The following is a 20,498-nucleotide window of genomic DNA, read 5'->3' as shown; positions in this document are numbered from 1 at the left end:
TGGAGAAACGCCATGGAGTGCTGCTTTCTTAGGGAATGGATTTGAGTTTTTATTTTAAAATGGTATCGCTGCAAAAAAGGCAGCAGAGCATTAAAACTCCTCAAGTGGAGGAAAGCATTTTCTTGGATAATGCCTTCAATTCAGAATATGTGTCTATTATAATAAATATGCCAACTCTGCCTTCATCTTCTTCCAGCATAATAGAATATGAAAAGAAAACACTGCATGAAAAGCTTTTGGCATGAAGAGACGAGGCTATCCTGAAGGATTTGGTTAAGTCAAACTTACCCCATTTTTGGGAATTGGAAACATTTGGCTGCACCTTGTGTTTTGTAGGAGGATGGTATTGTCTCATGACAAGTACAATCAACTCCTGAAATGCTTCACGTTGAGAAAACAATCCATGACTCTGCCTGCAAAGGTTTCTAAGTGGAGTTGTCTTAAGGAGAGCAAATCTGTAAAATGTAGAAGTCTGGGACACAGCTCCTCAGCCGGTGCAAATCAGCATGTCTCCTGTGAAGCCAGCAGAGCAACACAGAATTTACGTCAGCTGAGCATCTGGCCCACGGAATGTATAGTCTAGTGTCTTTATTTCCTCTCCAATTTCTTCCTTTGTAGGTGGTACAGAATTGCTCCTTAATTAATTGCAGGCCATGGACAACAACCAACCCCTTAGACTGTTTACATTTCTGGATAAGACTGTCGCTGAACATTCTTTGTGGTTAAATATTTCTCAAATTCCATAGAAGACTTTATAACTCTTGCTAAAGAGACAACAGCATAGGCCATATTGAGAGAAAAGAAGTTTGTTTCCAAGAGATACATACACATGGGTGTGTTTTCTTGACAGACAGATCTTTCCGAACTGTGCACTAATACATTTTTTCTGTAGGATCTAACAGTCTGAGAGGTCAAAGGCTCGATTCTGCTCTCGGTTACACCCTTGCAACCTCATGGGTTTAACTAAGCACAGAATTGGATTCAAAGTCTGAATAATAGAGCTGGAGTTTTAGTCTTGCTTAGATTCAAGGATAGAAAGCTAAATAACACCATTTGAATAAAGGGAAATTTTATTTTATACAATATTATGTAGATGCAACACAGAAAATTCCTCTTCAAACAGGAAATTTATGTCACAGGTCACTTATTGGCACAGAGATCCTCTCCCCTCTGCTCACTCCCTACCCAGCACATCTTAGCTCAAGCCCTGCTTCTTTTCAGGCTGTCCACATAAACCCCACTTCTTTGTGCCCCCAACATCCCTACTTACTCCCATAGCTCCCTACAACTCCATATTCCATCAGAGATTTCCCCCATACCTCTTTCCCTTTTCCCCTGCACCTCAAACAGCCAGCACTTACTGGCTGCAGTTGAGAATTTAGCCCCAGTCTGGGGAAAGTCACATATTTCTAAATTTCTTTTGAATGTCCATTACTTTTATTCACCTCCTATTGGGCGTGCCCCCCTTGAGAAATCTACACACCTCAAAATTTAGGCATCCAAAATTAATAGACATTTTCAGACACATAGGCCTTGCCTATGCCTCACTCTCCCTATCTGTGATGGAGATACTTCCTTTCTCAATGGCTTCTTATGAGGTTGTGACCCTAAGAGCCCCTCATTGCCCACTGACAGAGGGCTCACTATATTGTAACTCATATCAGATCTGACACACTCACTACCCCTAACACACTGTTGCCATAATATGTATCTAAAAGGTGTCTTGTCAGATTTCATGTGTAAATTGGTGACACGCTGGTCTGGAAAATCATTGCACAATGCGTGTATGGGTTGTGTACAAAAAGTTATAGTGTGTACTACAAATATGTTCTTAAAATGTATTTGGGAGGCAGAGCATAAATCCAGCCTGCCTAGACAAAGGAATGTGGATTCACCAGTCTGCCCAGCTTGATTATAGGTGGAGGACAATGAAAGTACATTCACATATAAGGTAAACAGAGCCATCAAGCTAGCAAGTAACAGAGAAGGGAGCTTAGTGAGCTCACTGGGGGTCCCATGATGTCCTCCTGGCTCTTGAGTCAGAGACAATGGACTTTGTCTTTTTGCTACCCCCTTATATTTTCCATTCTAGTTACCATCACTTATGGGACAAAAGTGGCCAGAGCTCTTGAAATCTGGGAAAGGTAGATCCTTCAGCCATGTGAATTAAAGTGTCTGGGAACTGACTGCAGATGAGAAATTGCCTGAGATTAAGATTGTAATCTATTAAATTTTAAACACTAGAAAGCATGTTCTATTTTTGTTCTGTTTGTAACCATACTTGTCTCTTTTTCTGTTTAATATCACTTAAATCTCTGTTAGTTTTGTAATAAAAGAATACATTTATTAATAATTATCTCAGGGCTGTGTCTTATGTGGGTCTTCACCTAACCTAGCACACTGGTGTATGCACTCTTCGGAGGCAGTGAATTTAATAATTTCTGTGTGTGTCCTAGTGAGAAGGACTGACCATTGCAGAGAGATGTCTTTAGGGAACTCTGGAACTGGGGTTCACTGATTGTTACCTCCAAGGCCAGGTTTAGACTGGCAGAGTCTTGAGGAGTTTGCTGGTGAGGTCGACAGACTGATGTGGCAGGGATCTGACATAGACTAATCTCCAGTAAAGCTCTCACATGCTGAGGCAGAGGTGTAACACAGTGGCTTACAGATCTGAGCATCCTGAACAGAATGTCACAGAGGCTTACAGTAATTTGCCAATAGGTGAACTTCTTCTCTGAGCAATAGGACAGCATGTAGTCTATCATATAATTTCAGTTAAACCTTATTTTGTGGGATTAAGTGGGATTTAAGCAATTCTGAGCCCTGTGTTTGCTCTCTCCACAGGGGTGAATTTCATTCTAGTCTTTGTAACAGCTTAGAGAGCCTTTTATCATAGATAATATGTAAGGGCAAAGTGTTGTTAATAATGTGAGTATTTTAGGAAAGGATCTGCCACTTAAAAACAAACAGGCTTTTTACTGCATTTTTTTAACAATCTATTTCTAGATCCCAGGGTGGAGAGAGCAGGTAAACAGTGCATTTATTCTGAAGAAAAGCTATTGTGTATCCAATGCTTTGCCAATTTTAAAGAAATGGCTTAATTGGTCCGCCTGGTTGTAGTGTGTAGGAAAAGAGTATTATCCCTTTAAATAGTTGAGCCCTCTAGCGGTGCTCACTGCGTTCTGTGTTTTACAAGCTGTTCCAAACAAACTAGAGCAGGGTCGATAGGCCTTGCCTGTTTGTACATCACTAGTAAAGGTGGTTATTTGGGACCCAGCTGTGCCCATGTGGAGTTTTTATGTTTTTGTCGTTGTTTAAAGATTAAAAAACCCAAATACCATTGTGCTATGATACATGGGTCATTACACATATTGAATCTATTTCCCCATGTTAAGTAGCCGCACACCTTCTTGTCAACTGTCCAAAATGGGCCATCTTGATTATCACTACAAAAGTTTTTTTTCTACTGTTGATAATAGCTCATCTTAGTTAATTAGCCTCTTACAGTTGGTATGGCTATTTCCACTTTTTCATGTTCTCTGTATGTATATATATCTTCTTACTATATGTTCCATTCTGTCTGGGCTGTAGCCCACAAAAGCTTATGCTCAAATAAATTTGTTAGTCTCTAAGGTGCCACATGTACTCCTGTTCTTTATATGTAGAATGTTTTACCCTGTGCCATTTATAGCAAAATTTTTAAATGCTCACTCTGCATTTTTTGGGATGTAATTTGTGCCAGTAGAAAAATAAATAAATTTCAGTATTGCTCATAGTAGTTACTTGTCAAACTACATAAATGTAAGTACAAATCTTTAAGACTTGCACCGGCAATTGATAGGAGGGTATTAATAAAAATGTTTGGTTCTGCAGCAATGTAATCTACAGGAGTTTTGACAGGAATTTTCTCTGGGTGCCAATGATGTCCATAAAAACAGGGAGCCAGGTCTCTACCCTACCCCATAATTCCCTGCCCCTGCCCCAATATTATTAGACTTCGGTTACCTGGTCAGGATACCATATTGATTAATATCATAGAGTATGCTATTTATTTTTATTACCCTGATGCTCTTTTGATCACACTGGGAAACTTGTACCGAATGTACAGATGCATAACACTGCATATCCTCTGTTTTATTTTACTGACTCCTGATACTGAAGACATACACCCTCTCAATTGGTCTTTATAGGCCTTGATCCTGCTCCCATTGAAGTCAATAGCAAATCAGTGGACATCAGTGGTGCAATACCAGTCCCATACTGTATGATATGCAATACATAACAGGAGATCCTAATTTATTTAATCAGTTTTCCTATTATTATTTTATTGGTAGTTAAGCTTTCTAGATCAATTCGGTTAAAGGTTGGTTTCCATGCTGAGAATTGAAGTAAAGACAAGTCTTAGAGTTGTTAAGTGGAATCTGTTACCAGTGTGTCCTCTAATGAGTGATGGTTTGCAGAAAAGTTTTGGGATCCTGCCATTCTTTATGTGGATTGTTCTCAGATAAATCTGTCATTTGAGGTGGTTACCTCAGCTGTCAGTCTCTTGGGAGGTATACAGCTTTTAAATGATCTCTCTTTCATGTGGCCAAAAAGTGATTCAGTCCCTTTAGTTATTGTATTACTTCAAGCTTCTGGTATTTATTACACATGCAGTCAAGAAATTAAGAGTCTGAGGTTCTCTAAAGATTTATTTGGGAATATTTAATACCTATCCACTTCGTGGCAACTTGGCTGGATAGAAAGAGAAATGACTGAGGAATTTCATCTGAACCTCCTTTAGTGTGCAGTTAAGTACTTTTCTATGTCACTCTTAAAAATGTTTGATTTGTCACTTCCTGTCAGCATTTTTACTAACATAATGGATCCTTTCTCCCCTTGATATGAGGCAGATTGTTACAGGTAACTTCCATAACTAAAATAGGAACTGGGTGTAAATTCACCCCATGAACTAAAAGGAGAATAAAGCACCCTTTTGTAGAATGGGTATTGCTTTTGCTGAGTTTTTAAAATTTGCTTTATATTTGGCACTGCACTGTTACATATAGATTAAAACTGAAAATAATTTCCAACTGTATAAAAGGCTGGATTTTTTTTTTGTTTTTTGTTATTGGTTTTAGGTGTCAGAGAGAGCCACATGGGGAAAAATGTTTGACTGTCATTAGCACTTTATTTTCTAAGGAGTTACTGCTACAGAGTCACTCTCTGTATGGCCCTGAGGGGGCACACATGAAATGCTGTGTACAGTTTGAGGCCCCATGTACCAGTCAGAGGTCAACAAGTTGTGGGGGAATTCAGAGGGGAAAAAAACATAAAGGACAAGCGGGATGAGAAGAGTGTAAAGGAAATAAATATGTACATTTTAGCTAAGCAAGATCTGCAATGTCAGGGAGAAAGAATTTCTTGGCCTCTCCAAAACCTGAAACCTACAACCAGATAGAGAAAAGGGCCACTCAGACTGCCCCCAAGACCCAGTACTGGTGGGCATAGGGTGAAGAAGGCCACCCAGCCTCTCCAGAGTATCCAAGGCCTATATCTAGAAAGGAAGTGTATGTTGTGGGGAGTGGGGGGGAGATGACCCCTTGGCCTCACACAGAGACCTGCAGTCAGAGGGAACAAGCCATAAAACCTGTGTCTGAGAGGGGTAAGAGGGCCACTAAGCCACTTCCCTTCCCTAAAGAATTCCTGCTACTGCTGGACATGGAAAGTAGTGGTGGTGTGTCAGTGGGCAGAGCCTAAGTGAATCTTCAGAAAGTTCTTTCTCAAAGGACTAGCTGGGGAAGCTTTGAGAGGTGCCACACAGGCGGATGTGTGTTATTTTAATTGAACTAGTTCACCCCAGGGAAAATAATGGAATGGCTTAAAGAATTTAAGTAAGGTAGCATAATTAATGCCAATCAACATGGGTTTATAACAAAAAATCTTGTCAAACTAACTTCAATATCTCTTTTCAATGAGATTACAAGTTTGGTAGATAAAAGTAATAGTGTTGATATAACAGATTTCTGTAAGGCACTTGACTTGGTATTGCACAACCATTTGATTTAAGAAACCAGAATGGTACAAATTCAACACACACATTAAATAGGTTAAAAACTGGCTAATTGATAGATCTCAAAATGTAATTGTAAACAGGGAATCATCATCAAGCAGATGTTACTAATTGGGTCCACAGAAATTGCTCTTGGCCCTACACAATTTAACTTTTTCATCAGTTACCTTGAAGAAAACATCATTTCATCACTGGTGAAATTGCAGATGATACAAAGATGGGGGAATGGTAAATAATGAAGTGGACAGGTCACTGATATAGAGCAATCAGGATTGTTTGGAAAACTGGATGCAAGAAAACAATGTGTTTTTAATGAAGCCATAAATAAAATCATGCATCTAGGGACAAAGAATGTAAGTCATACTTATAGGGTGGAGGACTCTATCCTCAGAAGCAATGACTGAAAAACACTTGCAGGTTATAGTGGATAATCAGCTGAACATGAGCTCCCAGTTCAATTCTGAGGCCAAAAGGGATAATGCGATCCTTGGATGTATAACAAGGGGAATCTTGAGTAGGAGTAAAGAGGTTGTATAGTACCTTTGTATTTGGCATTGTTGAGATTGCTAGTGGTACGTGAGCAGTTCTCTTGTCCATAATTCAAGAAAGTTATTAATAAATTGGAGAGGGGTCAGAGAAGAGCCATGAGAAGGATTAAAGGATTGGAAAACAGATCTTATAGTGAGATTCCAGAGGCTCAATCTATTTAGCTTATCAAGGATAAGGTTAAGGGGTGACTTGATCACAGTCTTTAAGCACCTACATGGGTGATAGCAGGGCCATCCTTACCCATATGCAAACTATGCAGCTGTGTAGGGCACCAGGAAATTTGGGGCACCAAATTGCCCCAAATTTCCTGGTGCCCTACACAGCTGTGTGCTACTCCAGCGGCCAGGCTGATCCCCCGGCTGGCTAAGCCGTCCAGGAAAGCTGCCCCCACTCCTTCCCCGCACCCACTCCACTCTCCCCCATAAAATCCATCTCTGCTCTGCCCCGCCTCTTCCCACTCCTGCTCCGCCCCAGCCCTGCCCCCACTCCACCCCTTCCCCAAAGCCCCTGTCCCTGCTCCACCCCCATCCCACATCTTTCCACCCCTGCTCCGTCCCAGTCCTGCCCCCACTCAATCCCTTCCCCTGAGTTACATCCTGGGGGACTGCAGCAGGGGTCGGGCACGCCCTGCACTCACCGGTCCGCCGGTGAGTGCTGGGGGGCAGTTCCCTCCTGCCCCCCAAGTCTGGGAGTCAGGGGAGTGGAGCAGGCTAGGGCCAGGTCACTCCACTTCCCGCTGCCCCATGAGTGCAGGGTCGGCCCACCCTGCAATAACCGGGCGGCAGGAAGTGGAGCGACCTGGCTCCAACCTGGTCCACTCTGCCGACTTGTGCTGGGAGGTGGTTCCCCCCTGTCCCCCAAGCCTGCTCCTGCCTCCCACAGACCTGGCCGCAGAGGGGAGCTGCGTAGGGCACCACAATGTCTAGGGATGGCCCTGGGTGATAGAAATTTGAAAGAGGGCTCTTCAGTCTATCTCACAAAGGTATAAATAGATCCAATGGCTGGAAGTTGAAGCTGGACAGGTTTAGATTTGAAATAAGGCAGAAATATTTAACAGTGAGGACAATTAATCACTGGAAAACATACTAAGGGTTGTGTTGGATTCTCCATCATTAAATCAAGATTGGATATTTTTCTAAAAGATATGGTTTAGTTCAAACAGGAATTAATTCAGGCAACTCCCATGGTCTGTGTTTATGCAGGAGGTCAGAATAGATGATCTCAGTGGTCTGTTCTGGCCTATATTATATTAACCCATCGCTTGTAAATACAAAGTCCAATATCGACGTCAACTCTGGCAAAAGCACATGCTGCTGTGTAGCTCCAGGAGTCCTTTGTCGCTAAGATCTTTTATCCTCTCCACTGCAACAATATGAAAGGAGTCTGAATGATAAATTTGTTGTATATACTGTCGTATTTGGAATTGCAATAAAAACATCAACCTACGTAGTATTCTGTCTTATTCAGGTTCTACTGCCCATCCATCACTGTGATAGAAACTCACCATGAGACTGATCCAAAGCCCATTGAATTCCAGTGGGAAGGCTGTGATTGACTTCAATAAGCTCTGGACTAGGCTTTATATGTATAAGTATCTTACCTCGCCTATAGTGCAGATTGTGTTATAATTTAGTATTTTTCTTACAGCAGTAGCCAGAGGTTCCATAGTGCTATACACAGTACATACATAAAGTAAGAGGTAGCCCCTGCCCTGCAGAGCTTATGATCAAGCTAATACGAGATGAAATAATTGAGTGTAACAAATTAAGGGAGGGGGATATGGGTGGAGGAGGAGAAGGGTAACAGGAACTTCTGGTTACATGGATTAGCGATGCATATTATTAATGCTTACTGGCCCTCCACTTAGCCATTATCATTTGGCAGTTTACCCTAGGCATCTACCCTAAGTAGACAGGAAGGGCATTCCACAAGTCGGAGTGGTATAGAAGAATATGTCATATACCTACGGCTTTATTTGGCATTGCAAAGAGAATTCATTCATAAGAAACTCCAAATACAGTAAATAATGAGGGTTTTTTCTCTTTAATCTCCTCTTTCTATAAGTTCTGAGTCCATCCATTCTTTGTATCCACTATGCAGTTTGTGTTGGTCTCCTGGGGCAAAGCTGTCCTGAAACTAGTGGATCCAGACAGAGGATGATTACACCTTGCTTTGGGGAAATGATATCACTTTCCCTTCCTCCCAGCATAGTGGGTGTGGCTAGGAGACAAGGGCCAATGGCAATTTATGGTTTGGAGGTCATAAAATCTGGGGAGTAGAGGGGCAGGAGGAGGAACTATCTTAAGATGGCCTATTGGTACCCAAGAACAGGAGGCAAATAATTGCTCGTAAATCTTTATTTTACAGGTCTTGAAATATATCTTTCTAGTTTCTGTACTGTACTCTAGAACCAGGATGCACACAGAACAGTGAACAAGACTGAATGAAATTTACTGCTGAGGGCATTCTATGCCAAAAAATTGAGAGTTTGCAGAGCTTCCTGCAGCTGTGAGAGAAATCTGAGGAAAGATCTGAACCGGCCCCAGATGCCGTGCAGGGGAAAAGGAAGTCCCATCCTCCCCAGCCCAGCCAGGACTAACATCTGAGCCTGGCCCAGGGTAGGAGTCACTAACTGGGTCTCCCCTAGTCCTGCCCCCGCCTCAGTGATTTTCCTCTCTGCCAGCTGCCCTGGGTACCCAAAACATATTGCTAGGGAGGGTCGCATGACCGCTCTTGTGGCTTCGCTTTGCTTCCCTGTCAGAAAGTCAGTTTTCTGCAGGGAAGCAAAGAAATCTGCTGGGGACATAAATTTTTCACGTGCGCAGTGGCACAGAATTCCCTCAGGAGTAGACATTGTGGTTTATTGTATTTTTGCATATAGTTTTAAGGAGACCAGGGAGAAGCTTCTTATTTCACAATTAGTCTATCCTTTCCTGTTGGTTTATTTCCAAACCATCCCTTTTTTCACGTTTCAGTTTTCTCTAATTATAGTTTGATGTTTACAAGTATATTTCTTGGGAATATTACTCATATGCTACATATTGCATGCAAAGATAGATATATGTCCTTCTTATTTTTCTTGCGGTGAGGTTTATGCTATGGAAAGTGCATATTTTCTATAATATACTTTTTTTTCCTACTGAAGTAAATCATAGCTAATTTAATGTTCATGCTTGTATGTTAGATTTAGTTTAGTCAAAGTCTCTGAGAAGGAAAAAAGTGTTAGAGTACTAGTGAGTCAAAGAGGCAATGGAAGTAGGTACAATGCATAAATTCTTTCTGTTTAGGAAAACCAGTGTCTAAAAGCTGCCAGAGAATTTCACAAAAACATGAAAACTTAAATGAACTTTTCACTTAAAAAATAAAAACAAAAACCAGGATTCTAGGAGTCATTTTTCTTTTCTTTTCTTCAGTGATAACATTTGTATGATTAAATATTGGGGCATTAATAATCCACGTCAAGAAAGCATTATCTTCCAATGATGTGGAAATTACTTTTTAACATTTTTAAAAAACTCCATTTCTTCTACTGATTTGATGATATTCCTATAAAGCTGTGTGAGGAAGGGTTTCTAAATGCACAAAGCTGTTGTGCATATCTTAACAGTTTCAGTGCTGAATGACATACCAGCGCTGTGCAGCTCAGGTAATTTTCTAATGTGGATGAAAGTGCTTGCCACTGTCGCCAAGCAGTAGGTAGAGTTTAGGACTTTGCAATAGCTCAGTTTGTCTTTCAATTCCAGATATTCCTTTGAGCCAGTTTTATTCAAAGGGAGTGAAATTCACTGCTGTGCAGAAGGTCAGTACAAGTCCACATAAGCCTTACTATGAAGACTTAGGTGCGTAGACCTTGTTCTGCCCCTCTGCGCAGAGGTGAAATTCACCCAATATATACATGCATCCTGTTTGCCTTGAACAAAAGGCAACAAATACAGCAGCAAGGCTGTCCTCATGTCATTCCATTTGCACAATCTAACATGACACTGCATTGTCCAGCTTCTTTTTGCTAGAAACTTCCTTCTCTGAGTCTAGCCCTTTTGCCCCATCTTGTGCCTTCAGGACTCTGGCCCCTATATTGTCACATGAAAACCTCTCACCCTCAGCCCTATCTCCCCACGCTCCCTGGCCCATTTTATTCTCAATACTGAACATAGTTTGGTATAGTCAGGTTACCTGATTTTTTTATGTCTATAAAAATATGTATAGAGTGACTGTACTTAATATTTCTAAAAAAGAAAGAACTTACCAGTTCCACTGGTGTTTGCCACTTTAAGCACAGGGAATACATCTCCAAACTGCTAGGGTGTTTTGGAACAGAATGAACTCCATCAGCGATGCCAATGTAGAATATATATGACTTGTACATATATTGTCACTGCCACGCCCTTTGTATATTTTTCTCATTGGTGGGGGTGGGAAGAAGTGGGATTAACACACATGGCTGTCATCACACAGATAACTTTGCTTCTGTTGTGCATTTGGTTCCCTTTCCCTTTATCTGTTCCGTTTCCTTTTAGATCATAAACTCTTTGGAGCAAGGTCTGTGGCTTCCTGGGGTCCCAATTCTGACTGGGGCTTGTGGGTGCTATTTTAATCTAAATAATAAGACAAAACATTGCCCAGTCCCATCCTGAGTGCCATTAACATTGCATTTGATGAGAGTGAAGCAGCCAGTTCATATCAGATACGATGAGGTCCTTTGGCCAAGGTTCTCTATATTCAGCCCCTTACCCAGAATTTCAGAACAACAATTCAGATACATACATGTCATTGTTCACTGCAACAAGAGGCAATAAAATACCTGACTTTCTAACACCGTTCATATAAAACTACTCTGGCACAAGCATGTAACATTAACAATTGAAGGTGATTATCACCCTCTTATTGCTGTACATAGAAGCATGTATCAATAGATAGGAAATGTAGGACTACACTGTATTGTGATTGTTTTCTGTCCCATAATTACATCAGGGGTCTGGCAGGCAGTCACAGCAGAAGAAAAATGTATCCCACATAGGCACACTAAAAGCAACATTGGATACCTAGATCGTGTTTGGGACATAAATTCAGTAATGGAAAATTTTCCTGGGGTTGGGCAAGGAGGGAAGATAGTAAAAACTGCTTTTGAAGAGGAAGTGCAAAATAAAATTGTTGGAGCTATGGAGCATTACTCGAAACCCTTGACTCAGACACCCTGGTCCAGTACTGTTGAGCTGCAGAATGTGTAGTCTGCAGGAGACCTGGATTTGATAGCGATCTTGGAAGTCTTTGAGCCAATGTGTTGGTGAGATGATGCACTATGTAGTTTAAGAAGCGTTATGGGTGTTATGGCTTCACCACTAAATAAATTCCCCTTCGTATGTGTTGATTGAAAAGGCAGCATCAACAGCAGTTCTGGTGAGAAGAAAGAGTGGTTGCCCCAGTGACTGATAGTGAAGATCACTGCCAATGCGGGTGGGGGAGGAATCTTACCATAATGGTAGAAAAACTCTCATGCTAATTCTAATTCCATTTTTAAAATTACCTTTATAAAGTATTGTTGGTAAGTAATGGGAATGTACACTATGCAAAAGACAAACTTCCAGCACTTGGGAGTTAGTGCATTTCCCTCTGGGGTGTCAAAGGGAGGAAATGGTCATATGAGTGAGGGACCTTTACCTATTCCATGGTCTTCTCTGAATAGAAGATGATCTTAACAGTGATACGTGCTGCTTTGTGTGTGAAACCATATAACTTCTTAGTAACCAAAACAGCAGAGATTCTAAGGGCTGGTCAACACCAAAAACGTACGTGGGGATAGCTACGTCTCTCAGGGCGAGGGGTGAAAAATTCACATCCTTGAGAGAGCGCGAGAGAGCTATCCTGACCTAATCCCCTGCATAGACTGAGCTAGGTTGACTAGCTACTGACTGTCAGGGAAGTGGATTAACTACAGGAACAGAAGAACCCCTCCCATCACTGAACTGAGTGCCTACAGTGAAGTGCTATAGTGGCCCATTTGCAGTGCTGCGGCTGTGCCACTCTAGTGTTTTAAGTGTAGCCTAAGCAATTTGATTTGTGGTCTCCAAAAGAAGAAAGTGTTCCAAGATACGTAGACAGAGAGATCATCACGAGTAATATGTTTGGAATGCAGTGCCAAAAGTTTTATGGCCAGATCCTCAGTATGAATTCTCTACACTGATTTACATCAGCTGAGGCTCTGGCCTTCAGAGTTTTGAAAGCCAGTAAGCTAAGAAATTCCTTCTCACAGAAAATAGGTATAATCATGTAGGAGCAAATCCTGAGCAGCACTGAGCAATCACAGACCTGCAACTGTAATTGTAATCAATAGTTCTTGCTGATATTCAGCAGCTCTCTGGCACAGTAGTTCAGAAGTTCAATGTTAGCCCCATTTTCCCATGCTGGGTTGGTTTGTGAAAATATTACATCAAGAATTACAAATGTTCAGGGTTTTTTAACATATGTCATTGGAAGTCAAGTAAACATATCAAATTTAATTGACTCTTTTTTAAAAGCATGAAGTAATTTGGAACTGTTTCATAGAAACAGCATTAGAGAACTTACCTGACGGTACTGTTTTTGTTCATGTTGGATCTCTGTGTTGTTGGCAGGACATAGGGCTCTTGGACTTCATCTTATACTGGGTTTGTTTGAAGCCAGATGCTGAGGAGCAGGAGTTAATCTGATCTCCCAAATTTAAACGCCAATGTATTTTCTTCTTTTTGCAGTTGTTTGTTACGTGCCAATCCACTGTACACATGTTTGCAAAATGAATTCTTTGTCATTGATGCCATGAACGATGTAACTGCCACCAACCATTGGGAAGCTGGAAAATGCAAAATAGTTTGCCCAACCCTAGGCTATCCAGAAATTAGGCAAATTAAAGGAGAAAAAATATGTGGAGGGAAGAGGGTATTTATGGGGAAGGAGGACAAAATAGAAATCAAGTTTTTGTTCTGAGTGCAGCTTTTTTTCTTTTCCTGGTTTGTTTTGTTTTCGTTTTTAATTTTTCTTCCCCACCAGATTTCTTTAATGCACAAATCAAATGCATACAGCTGCACTAATCATTTCTTTAACAGATGATGGTGTGGAAGAATAATTAGTTTTGAATAACAAATTGTTATGCTATGCCAGGCAGTTGTTTTGCTTTATACTTATATGATGTAAATGGAAGTCATCTTAATATCATTATGAATTCATGAAACCATTAACTCAGATTTCTACATTCTCTCAACTTTTTGAAATATTATTCATTCAACTACAGTGCCAATCAGTTCTTGTCCAGACAGTAGAAAATAAAAATCATATAAAAGCCAATTAACTGCTGCACAGAAATAAAATATCTTCCAACAGTACAGATGCAGTACAAGTATTATGACAGGTTTCAGAGTAGCAGCCGTGTTAGTCTGTATCTGCAAAAAGATACAAAAAGGTGCCACAAGTACTCCTGTTCTTTTTACAAATATTATGTTACTTCCATTTAATCCACTGTGTCTGATGGGTAATTTCAAACCACGAACCACAGTTGAGTGCTGTACTGAAGATATACTTTGCTGTAATTGTTACCAGTAGTGAATTGCATGGCTATTCAGATCTTCTTTTCTTATATATTCAGAACCTACTGAATACAAAAATCAATGGAAACAGCTACATTATTATTATTATTATTATTTATTATTATTATTAATTCTTATTTGTATTAAGTTAGTGCTAAGGACCTCAACTTTTTTCATACCTCTTCCTTCAATGTCCCCTCTCCCTTCCTTTGTCTGCCTTTTCATCTAATCCCTTCCCAACAGTACCTACCCAATAAATAACAAAGCACCACCAGCAAAAATTGTGGCACTAACATGACATTTGCTGAGCATCACTCTGCTTGTAAGTTATATTCCTTCCCTCCCAATCTTTGGTCTGTCTGGTCTATTCAGACCCCTGAGTTCAGTCCTCTTATGGATACCTTGCTACGATATATTTTATTTTGAAAATCTGTGTTTTAAATGTATTTGGCATTGCCCCTAGAGCTTGAGATAGGCATAACTGACAAATTTGAATAAATAAATGCAAAGCATACTTAAAAACTGGAGCTATATAATTATTTTAAAAGTACCTAAGAGGCCGTGTATGATGCATCAGGAGTCCTTATTCTGCAGGATAGTTTGTAAAATAAAAACAGTTGAGTTTGTTACCTTAATGTAGCTGAAAATGAAAGTAGATTGTCACTTATGGGACAAAATAGGACTCTGTATCCTGTAAGTGATACAATCATATAGTCATTATCTGCTCTCTTATAGTTCTTGTCACAAAGGAATTTTAGAATTTTGATTGCTGATATAGTCTGTGAAGTATAGTAATATATGAATATTGCCTTTTTCAGTCTTCGTGACTGGACCATCTATTTGCAATTGTTAAGTCTGTAATCAAGGAAAGGGCAATATTGTTAGCCTCAAAGGCTTAGTGCCTTAGTCCAGACTTGCTGGGATGTAAAGTCTAATGTGTACCAGCTTGTTGCACGCTAACTGCCCCCCACCCCAGAACTTTTTGTGTTAATTGTAGGGAACTTTGAGTGTACACCAGCAGAGTCCACACAGGCCAGTTAGTGCGCACATGCTGGTGCATGCTGGAATTTACGCCCTTCTAGTGCAGACTAATGCACCATGTAGACAGGCCCAAAATACTTTTTTTCTTTTCGTGAAAGAACAAACTGCAGTTGGGGATTTACTTGCAAATATCTCAGGTGTTAAATATTGGACATTGTAATCTCCCCCAATACCAACCAGATCAGTGATTACTCCCTCAGACTGTTTCTGAGAAGCAGGAGGAGAGCAACTATTTTAGCTGCAATTTCAGTGTGAGGATAAACTGGGCCATGACTATGTGCCTTTTCTTTTCAGTTGTCTCTATGTTTATAACTCTGTTGGTATAGGTCAGGAGATGGAGAGGGGAAGGATTTTTGAAATCTTGCCCAATTGACAGAATGCATCAAATACTGAAATCACTGAAGAAAGAAAATAGATCCTGAGAATGGATAATGAAATGTTTACTAATGAAAAGTTAATCTAGTCACAATAACTTTAGGATTGCATGTTTCCTGGGCTGGGTTTGTGTGTGTTTGTTTTGTTTTTTCTGTGCAGTTTACAGTAGGCACAAGTTGCTAGATGGTGTCTTGGAGTGACAGTGTATTTTATGGTGCTATAAGCCAAGTACTTTAGCACATACTTAAGTTCATTTACTTCAATAGGAAGTAAGCACTTGTTTAAAGTTAAGCATGTTTTTACGTATTCTGCTGAAAAGGGGCTATAGTATAATGTTGTCAATGAAGGAACAGATTTTAGGGCCTGATCCAAAGCCCCTGGAAATCAAAGGGGGGGGGGGGAATCCTTGACTGCCATGGGCATTTGATCGGAACCATGAAATAAGGTGCTTTGAATAGGTCAGCTTCTCTGGTTGTAGTTGTACCAGTGCACAAAAATGGCATCATTTGTAGTATTGAAAGTGTAAAATATTGCTATTTTCTATCATGCCTGTTTCCTTGCCACCTGGACACCTTAGAATTTGGATTTGCCACATCAGGACATCAAAGTGAAGCAAAATAAATGTGTCTTGCACTGTGCTCGGAAGGTCACTGGACTCGAGTTCTGAGAGTCTTCTAGGGGGAGCGAATGCCAAAGGTAGAGTCACACAATGGCGAAAGCCTTGCCAAGAGAGACCCAGCTGGTCTTAACTTCCCCAGTGGGGCTTGAAGCGAGAGGTCATTTCTCAGACAGCTGCTTTTTAGGCATTGGTAACGTATGTGCATTAGTAACCTCGGCTGCTTCTGTTTCTGGGAATGTAATTCTGGAATAAAATGGCAAATTCTTTTTAATTCCTGGTATTCTGTGGTCCTACAGGACCCCTTTTAATGCTGGGTGAAATTCACCCAGTACAGAGTGTGGAAGTGAGAAATCTCTGATTTATTTTTATGAAAGACTCCATTTCCCCTCTCCCTTTGTATTGTTACCCACCTTTCTGCTAGAGAAGTGTGACAAGTGTGAGTCTTTAGAAGGATGGAAAACTGCAGGAACTGTTCTACTGAGATATGCCAGATGCCATGGGGATGGGGAATATTCACAGACATAGTATTATATGCATCTTTGTGTTCCTGGATCACTGAGTGGGTTTTCTGAGGAATCTAGAATCGCTAGGAGGTAATTAACATAAAGTCCCAGTGCTGGTTATGGAGATACCCTGCCTTTGAAGCTTTGTCCTCTGGGGAAAGGGACATGGATTAGTTTGTCTGCTTCAGGAGGCATGGGCAACAAAGGCTCCAAACTGTGTGAAGTATCGGCCTGAATTGACTTAGGGGTTGTCCCTCATTTGATCCAAGAACCATGAGACTTTAACGAAGAGGGCAAAACTCTGCTGGAATGATCTGAAGGACCTTGAAACTTACTACGTTCTCCATTTGAAAGATGGATGAAACCTAGTAAGCTTAGCATGTATTAGGTTGTTCATTGTTTTATATGTTTTCTCTGTTATAATACTTTTGTCCTAAATAAATGTATTATGCTTTGAGGAGGCTGGCTGGTCACTTGCAAATGCTATCAGAGTCCCTGGGAGAAAGCAAAACTATGGGCACTGGATTAAAGTCAGAGCTGCTGGGATAAGCACAGTGAATTGCAAAAGGACTGCAACCCTAAGACTCTGGTCTATAGACAAAAGGCGTGCAGGTTCCTGCTCAGAGAGAGGTGACAGATAGAGGCCTAAGACCCAAAAGGGAGTCCTTGAGGGGAGACCATAAGGAGGGCAGACGTGCAGTTAACCCAGGGGTCGGCAACCTTTCAAAAGTGGTGTGCCGAGTCTTCATTTATTCACTCTGATTTAAGATTTGGCGTGCCAGTAATACATTTTAACGTTTTTAGAAGGTCTCTTTCTATAAGTCTATAATATATAACTAAACTATTGTTGTATGTAAAGTAAATAAGGGTTTTAAAATGTTTAAGAAGCTTCATTTAAAATTAAATTAAAATGCAGAGCTACCCCCCCCCCCGACCTGTGGCCAGGACCCGGGCAGTGTGAGTGCCTCTGAAAATCAGCTCGCGTGCCGCCTTTGGCACTCATGCAATAGGTTGCCTACCCCTGAGTTAACCCCAGAACTGTGCCACAGAGGGCCAGCACAAGGTCTAAGCAACATTTTAGTCCTCCGTAAGTCCTAGAAATAAATCTTAAATTGGAGTTGAACTATGCATAAGGGTTGTGTTGGCCCTCTACAAACAATCTGCAGTTGCTAGTGACATGTGGGAAGAAGTTATTGACTGACACTGACATGTAGATGCTGAAATGTTACCAGTTCTTTATGATGATGGTTACAACTGCCATACCATGTTTTTTTCCATGAATGCGGTAATTCCATTAGTTCTAAATGGAGAAGAACACAAAGTTCAGATATGAATTTGGGGTCTTAACCTTCCTTCCTAAAGGGTTTTTGGATTTGGGGGTTCAAGTTCTTATCCCATTACAGAGACATTAAAGCTGAACCTTGAGGTTTGGATACAGATCTAACTTTGAGTTTTCCAAAATTTGATGGCAGGTTCAGTTCAGAGGTTCCAGTCCAGGATCATCACAGATCTAGGACCCCAGTTCAGCAAGGTACTTGAGCACATGCCAAACTTTAAACTTGTGAGTGTTTCAGAGGAATTCAGTTAGTCATGTGCGTAAGTATTTTGCTGAATTAAGGCCTAAGTGAAAAAATTGATTCATTTTCCGCTCAAATTGAGGAGATTTGTTAGTAACTCAGAATATACTCTCACTAGGGCTGGCTGAAAATTTCCCATCAAAAATGTTTTTCTATAGACAATTGGGTTTTCAATTATATATTTTTTTTTCACAAAAGTGTCTGCTGTCCACAAAAACTTGACTTTTCATTGAAAAACGGAACACCTGAAAACCAAAAAGTTTCTGGTTTTGGCTGAAACCAAAAATATTTTATCCCAAAATGCCACCATTGTGCCTAATAAGAGCCTAGTTTGGGTGCTTCATGCCCCCATTCTCTCTTTTGGCCAGATTCCCCAGCTGATGATGCACCATGGCCAGGGACTCCCATGGTGCACTGTGGTGGCACATCAATAGAGGAGACTGTGGTGCATCATGGCAGATGTACTCTGGCCAGGGTGCCAGCCCATAGAGGAGAATGGGGGTTGAGGCAACCCAGCTAGAATTCTCATGAGACACCACAGCAACATTTCTAAATCAAAAGTTTTCATCTGAAAGGTTTTGTCTAAAATCTTCCAGTTTTGTGCTGATAGTAGTAATTAATAATTTGTTTGGGGGGGTTATTTTCACCAAAACTTCAAAATTTTCAGTGGGAAAAAACAAACCTATTTTCCTACCAGCACTAACTCTGTTATATCTGACATGTAATTCACTGCAAAACTAACATTTCTGACTAAGCTTTCTGGTAACTGCTGCTAATTCCCCTGAAGCATTCAGAACATCAGCAGCAAATCGATATTTCCCACTGTGCTTGTGAGGAACAAAAGGAAAAATATAGAAAGCTTATTTATTCATTATTTGTTGACTAAAAACATCCCAGTGAATTGTAATAGCAGTAACAACTCCAGATCCAGGCACTTCCTGGAGAATTAAAACCTGCTTGGGGTTAAATGGATCGAGGCAAAAACCATGGGCCATCAGCTTTTCCAGCCTATCATTAATCCAGGAAATGCCTTGAGCGGTAATCATTATTGCTGAAATTCTTGCACAAACACTGATTACAGAATTTATTAAAGTAAGTGAGGGAAAAGCCAAAGGAAATGACTGGGGTCACATGGACTTTTCATGTTTGTTCTCTTCAGAACATCATATGAATAAACAACATAATTTATAATTATAAAACTGACAAGGACCAGTATGATGTGCAGTATGAAATCCAAATAAGGAATGCTGAAGTCTGACCTAGAGTGTCTATTCTACAATACTTAAGCATCTCTACACACTAGTCAGAAACTAAATGGTTTCCTTCCTCTACTATTCAGTTCTGTTAGTCAAATATCCTGTCAAAACAAGATCTGAGTGCAAATATTTATCTAGAATGTAGTGTGCTTCCATGGCACATTATGGGTGGGGGTTGCTAACTGATGCTATCTTGTAGCCCCATATTTTCTTGCTTTTGCAAGGTGCTATGCAAGACTATTGGGCACTGGTTGCTAGAGCCATGCAACTAATTATTCTGTTTGTTACGAATTCTAAAAAAACTGGAGGAGGGGAATAGTTTTGGGGTGTAATGAAACATTTTTTTCAAACAAAGCATCTCATTTGGATGTCAAGCATTTTAAAATACTTTTACTGATTAAGATCAAAGAAAATTTCTAAATAAAAATTTGTTTCATTTTGACTTTTTGAGTATTTTTTCAACACGAACAATTCAGGAAAATTGACATGAATTCATAAACATTTCAGTGGTGCTGAATCTGAATTTTTTGTGAAAAAAGTTTTGTCCAAAATATATTGCCAATTGACTGCCTCTTTTGTAGTTTATTGTAATGTAGCTGGGTAAAGTAACTTGAAAAATTGTATTAGAAAATATACTATAGGGAGCAAGCCAATGCTATCAGGGATATGGACCGAATGATTTAGTGTTTTTATAGTGGTTGTGATCAGAGCTGAGTGTTTAATTAACAATGAATAACTCATTTGATGAATTTCCCCTTTCTTTTCTGTACACAAAATGGCTGTGAATGAACTGGGAAATTCTCAAATAAATTATTTTTCAGAAAATTTGCTTCCTGCAAATATTTGGGCTTAAAATCCAAGTGCCCCAGTGGTCACAAAAGTACATGTGAAAGGTTAGCAAACTCAGTGAAATCAAAATTTGCTTTTGAATTCAAATTAATATTCATGGCAAATTTCCCCTCACTATTTT

General features: G+C 40.3%; 1 protein-coding gene across 3 annotated transcripts in view; it reads left to right on the top strand.

Annotated features, from left to right (window-relative positions):
• Positions 1-20,498, top strand: part of FBLN2 (fibulin 2) — a 196,363-nt gene that overhangs the window by 87,701 nt on the left and 88,164 nt on the right. The window contains exon 1 of one of the 3 annotated variants that reach the window (XM_034775541.1): positions 4,771-4,789. The exons of the other annotated variants lie outside the window; for them this stretch is intronic. The gene's annotated coding sequence lies outside the window, so the exon portion shown is untranslated. Of the gene's footprint in view, positions 1-4,770; positions 4,790-20,498 lie in introns of those variants that run through there. 3 annotated transcript variants of the gene reach the window in all.

Source organism: Trachemys scripta, chromosome 7, assembly GCF_013100865.1.
Source record: "Trachemys scripta elegans isolate TJP31775 chromosome 7, CAS_Tse_1.0, whole genome shotgun sequence".
NCBI lineage: Eukaryota > Metazoa > Chordata > Testudines > Emydidae > Trachemys > Trachemys scripta.
This window is presented reverse-complemented; position numbering and strand designations above follow the sequence as displayed.